This window comes from Hylobates moloch, unplaced genomic scaffold (assembly GCF_009828535.3).
Source record: "Hylobates moloch isolate HMO894 unplaced genomic scaffold, HMol_V3 SCAFFOLD_4, whole genome shotgun sequence".
Taxonomy (NCBI): domain Eukaryota; kingdom Metazoa; phylum Chordata; class Mammalia; order Primates; family Hylobatidae; genus Hylobates; species Hylobates moloch.
This window is the reverse complement of record NW_026652279.1, coordinates 34,757,244-34,763,063: the sequence shown is the minus strand read 5'-3', so window position 1 is coordinate 34,763,063 and position 5,820 is coordinate 34,757,244. Positions and strand designations below refer to the sequence as shown.

The following is a 5,820-nucleotide window of genomic DNA, read 5'->3' as shown; positions in this document are numbered from 1 at the left end:
AGTTCTTCAAATTGTCTACTTTTTCTGGGGGCTGATTTTGATTATTTATATTTTCCTAGAAAGTTGGCTATTTCATTAAGCATTAACAACATAATAATAATAATTGTACATGACATGTTCTTACAATTCTAAAAAGTCTCCTTGTTATCTAAAGTTGAATTCCATTTTTCCTGATATGAATTTGTGTGCCCCTCCCTTCCTTTTCTGTCATTCTCCCTCATTTATGTAGATTGGCCAATTGCCAATTTTGTGAGTCTTTTCAAAAGAATAAGCTTTGGGTTTTCCTGATAAACATTAATGAAATTTAAAAATACAAAAGCATTTTTTGCTTTTAAGTTTATCAATTTTATCCTTCCTTTTTCACCATTTTTTGCTGCTGCTATTCTTTTTCTAGAGTTCAGGGTTTATGACTTAGTTCATCTATTTTCATTCTTTTTAGGAAATATCTCCAAACACTGAAAAGTGATGAGAACAAGATAATGAATACTTACCACTACAATTTGACAAATTTAACAAATTTAGTATTGTGGCACAATTTATTTGAGATTCTTTAAAAAAGATATTACACTTAAGCTCTTTTTGCTCTTCTCCAATCTCTCTCCCCACAACTCACCTCTTTTGCTAACTGCCATCCAATTGTATACTTTTATTAAACATGAGTGTGTCTGTAAACAATGTGTAGAATTGTTTTACATTCATTAAAACTTCACATTATCACACTGTAAATCTTGTTTGTTAACTTTTTTCTACCAGCATTAGATTTTTGAGATACATCAATGCAAATATATTTCACTCATGTTCACTGCTGCATGAAAATGCCACAGTTTGTGATTCAGTTTCCTGCTGATGGACATTTAGGTTGTTCCCATGTTGTTACTATTATTTTTAACCATTGCAAATAGCAAACGTCCTTGCATATTTCTCCTCCTACATGTACTTCAGAGGTTCTCTAGGCTGGATACTTAGAAGTGGAATTTCTAGGTCATGAGGTATGTGTATCTTCAGGTTTACTAGAAAATACCAAATTGTTCTCCAAAGTGGCTGTGCCAGTTTAAACTCCACCAGCAGGGCACCAGAGTTCCCACTGCTCCATATTCCACCAACACTTGCTTATTGTCACACTTTATACATTTTGCGGAGGTGATGTGTATGGAATAACATCTTATGATTGTTTTAATATGCATTTTCTGTGTTTTAATAGGCTTCATTATGTTTTCATGTGTTTATTTGCCATTTAGATTTCTTCTCTGAATTGCCTGTTTCTAGTCTCTGCTTATTTTTCTTTGCAAATTTTTGTTTTTTTCGTGCTGAGTTGTAGGAGTTCTTCTATCAGCTGGGGACTAATTCTCCATTGGTTTTGGACATTGCATGTGTCTTCCTCCTTCTGGAGAATGTTTGCTTTGTCACTGGTGTCTCTTATTGCCTAAAAGCTTCCATTTTAATGTGGTAAAATTAATTAATCTTATCCTTTATGCCTTGTTCTAGAAGTTCTTCCCTACACCAATGTCATAAAGATATTTTCTCATTTGTTTCCTCCAGTGTTAAACATGTTTCAAATTTAGGCGCTTATTCCATTTGGAATTTATTCTTGTGCGTGGTATGATATAGGGGAATGAATTTTTAAATTTCCATCTAAATAACCAATTTCCCAGAACCATTTATGTAAAAGTCTATTGTTTCACCAGCAATTTATTATGGCATCTCTGTGGCATACCAGTGTTCTCTATTTCATTGGCTTTTTAAAAAATTCCTAGTTTGATACCAAACTATCTTTAATTACTGTGGTTTCCTAATAACGCTACATGTTTTGTAGAGAATGTCTTCCCCTACCTTATACACTTCCATGAACTTTTACTCTTCCATATGAATGTTCAGGTTCATTTTTGTTATATTTTATTGGGCATTTTTTGTTTTTGCAGTTGGAGGCTTATTCATTGTATTTTCTTTCTGATTAACGCTGATATTTAGAAAAGCTTTGGATTTTTCCCTACCAACTTAGTAACAGTTCTTAAAAGTATTTTAGAAGTTTTTCAACCTCTTCTCTTGGGTTTTTAGGTAGAAAATAGTGTCACTGCAAATAATTATAACAGCAGCTAATAATTAATGAGTATACATATATCAAGACATCATCTCAATATAATTTTTGTTATTTAAAATATATAAATAAATAAATATTTTAAAATAGGTAAATAATTGATTAGTGGGAGCTAAGGACATGGTGAGATCCTTTATGTATTCCTCACAAGAACTTCAAGCCTACAATTCTCCCCCATCTTACAGATGAGAACACAGAGGCAGAGGGTGAATAAGTGACCTCCCAAGGTCACCAGTTACTAACATGGTGAGGGTGGGCATCAGCCACCTTCACCTTCCCAGCTTCCCCTGTCTCCCGGGCTTCCACACCACACTGTCTCCCTAAAATAGGGCTGTGCTTCTTACTTTTATGATTTACGTCTTTCTTGTTCTATTGAACCAGATTCTGTCTTGTTAGGTGACCTCACCTCTTATTTCACAGAGAAAATACAAGTCCCTGTAAGTCTTTGAAAAGATTCTTCTTCCCCCTGACACCAACTCTCCAATTCTCCTACACTCACTGGGAATTCAACAATTCAATTCTGATGCTAACTACACAGAGTTAGCCTTGGACTCCACCAATTGAAGGGCCCAGTCCCACATGACTGTGCTTTCTGCAGATGCCAGCCACAAATGGGGTACCCTCTTCTGCCCAGGCAACTACAAATTTGGGGGTTCCCACAGCCCTCTCCCCTCAGGTTCAAGAATCCACTAGAAACACTCACAGAACTCAGGAAAATTCTGCACTCACCATTCCTGGCTTATGATAAACAGTGCAACTCAGGAACAGCTGGATGGAAGAAAAGCATATGGCAAAGTCTCAGAAGGGGTACGGGGCTTCTACACCCTTGCTGGGCACACACCTCCCAGCACCTCCATGTGTTCACCAACCTGGAAGCTCTCCAAACCCTGTTGTTTAGAGGGTTTTACGGAGGGAGGCCTTGTTACATGGGCATGATTGATGAAATAATTGATCATCAATGATTGCTGTCAAATTTCTGGCCTCTTTCCTCACCCAGGAGGTTGGGGGGTGGGTCTGAAATTCCCAATCCTCTAATCATGGCTTGGTCTTTCTGGTGATCAGCCCTGATCCTGAAGCTGTGTGGGGGCTCCCAGCCACCAATCATCTCTTTAGCTTACAAAAGACATTCTTTTTATTAATGAAATGCTTCACAAATTTGCATGTCATCTTTGCACAGAAGCCATGCTAATCTTCTTGTATCATTCCAATTTCAGTATCTGTGCTGCCAGAGCAAGCATGCAAAAGACATTCTTATCACTCAGGAGATTCCAAGTGTTTTAGGAGCTCTGTGCCAAGACAAAGACCAGATATTTATTTTTTATTATGCCACAGTCCTTCCATGTTCCATTGACAAGTACACTCACTTATGGTTTCACATTCAGTACATTCAGGGCCCTCTCTCCCATTATGACAGGCAAAGTGTTCTTCCACCTGCCTCAAACTATTTTCCCACATATGCTTTACACACTGCAATGGTTAATTTTATGTGCCAACTTGACTGGGCCACAGGGTGCCCAGATATGTGGTCAAACATTATTCTGGGTGTTTCCGTGAGGGTGTTTTTAGATTAGATTAACATTTAAATCTGTAGACTAAGTAAAGTGGATTGCCCTCATCCCATCAATTGGAGTCCTGATTAGAGCAAAAAGGCAGGCCAAATATGAGAGAATTCTTCCTGTCTGACTGCCTTTGAACTGAAGCATTGGCTTTTTCCTGCCATTGTACTTGTACTGAAACATCAGCTCTTCCTCAGTCTTGAGCCTGTCTGCATTTAGACTGGAACTACACCACTGGTTCTCCTGGGTCTTTAATTCATCAACTCATCCTGCAGATCTTGGGACTTGTCAGCTTCCATAATCACATAAGCTAATTCCTTATCATACATGTCTTTCTACACACACACACACAATTTGTCCCATTTCTCTGAAGAACCCTGGCTAATTTTTACCTGACCCAGCCACACATTATGGTAAGAAAAAGATATCAAATCACAATATCCTTTAGCTCACCCCTGATTATGACAGGATTGGGCTAAAACAGCTGAATAATTTAATCAATAAGTTTTAGCTATTTGAAATATGTAGAGACATATACTCCCACCCCCCACTGCCAAATATAGAGAATACACATTTTTTTGTTTGTTTTTTTTTTTTTTTTTTTTTTTTTTTTTTTTTTTGAGACGGAGTCTCGCTCTATCGCCCAGGCTGGAGTGCAGTGGCGCAATCTCGGCTCACTGCAAGCTCCGCCTCCCGGGTTCATGCCATTCTCCTGCCTCAGCCTCTCCGAGTAGCTGGGACTACAGGCGCCCGCCACCACGCCCGGCTAATTTTTTGTATTTTTAGTAGAGACGGGGTTTCACCGTGGTCTCGATCTCCCGACCTCGTGATCCGCCCGCCTCGGCCTCCCAAAGTGCTGGGATTACAAGCGTGAGCCACCGCGCCCGGCCACATTTTTTTAACACATATGAAATACTGACAAAGATTTGTGACCATTCACTATGCTACAAAGGAAACCTCAACTTGTTTCACTGAGTCACCATCGTAGAGGCTTTATTTGAAAATAATTATGTAATACAATTAGAACTTAATAGTGAAGGAATTCTTCCTTAAATCCCATGTGGCCAGAAATTGAATTCCACATTACTAAATAACCTTTGGTTTAAAAAAGAAATATGAAAAATGTTAAAACTTCAATAAATCAACAGTATAAAAATGTTACAGTCAATCAGCATTTAATGGGAAATTTATGATTTTAAACAAAATTACCAGGAACCAAAAACATAGAAAAAATGCACTAAGCATTCACATAAAGACATTAGAAAATGGGCAACAAGGCAAACCAAAAGCAATAAGGTAAAGGGCAGAAATCAGTGAAAGTGAGAACAGTGAGACCAGCAACACCCAAGCAGAGTGAAACGGAAGAGGAATTGAGAGAGTGGAAAAGCATATACTCAAGGGATGAAAGAGGGATTTACTTTGGATAGTAGTAAAAGAGCATGATAACTACTTGTAGATAAATTGAAAAGCCTAGATGATGTGGATGAAGTTCTAGGAAAATAGAAAATGCAAAAATGGGCACAAAAAGAAATAGGAAATTTGAATAGGCCAATGAATGTTAAATAAATTGAAATCTAATAATTCCCCTTCCAATGAGCCCCCTGTCTAGACAGTTTTGTGGGAGATTTGTAACCAACTCTCAAGGGGCGATTAATTCAGTGTCAAAAAAAGTAAAGATTGCTCATCTCATGTTAGGAAGCTGGTGTAACCTTGATCCCTAAACTAAATTTAAAAAGGAAAGAAGCTCATATTACTTACAAATGTAAATGCAAAAGCTTAAGTAAAATATTAGCTAACACAATGTAAATGTATTAAAATATACATTACAACCAGGTAGGGTTTATCTCAGGAATGCAAGGATGGCTCAACATTAGAAAATATGTAAACATTATTTATGATTTATTAAAAAAGAAAATTTATATGATTATCTCAATAGATACAGAAAAATTATTGATAAAATTCACCTCCTATTTGCAGTGATAATAATTACAATGACAACAACAATAATAATAATGACTTCATAACAATCTAGGAATAGAAAGAACTTCCTTATCTTTTATAAAGGTTATATGTCAAAACACTATAATAATGCAGAAACTTTAGACACATCCTCTTAAAAATGGGCCCCAAGGCAGGGATGTGGCTGTCATTGCTAGTGTTCATCACAAT

The 5,820-nt window shown here is 37.1% G+C and overlaps 1 non-coding gene across 1 annotated transcript; it reads right to left on the bottom strand.

Moving 5' to 3' along the window:
• Nucleotides 1-3,227: 3,227 nt before the first annotated feature.
• On the bottom strand, nucleotides 3,228-3,329 carry LOC116467649 (U6 spliceosomal RNA). Its single transcript, XR_004247865.1, has one exon. It is a non-coding gene; the product is annotated as a U6 spliceosomal RNA (small nuclear RNA).
• Nucleotides 3,330-5,820: the final 2,491 nt, after the last annotated feature.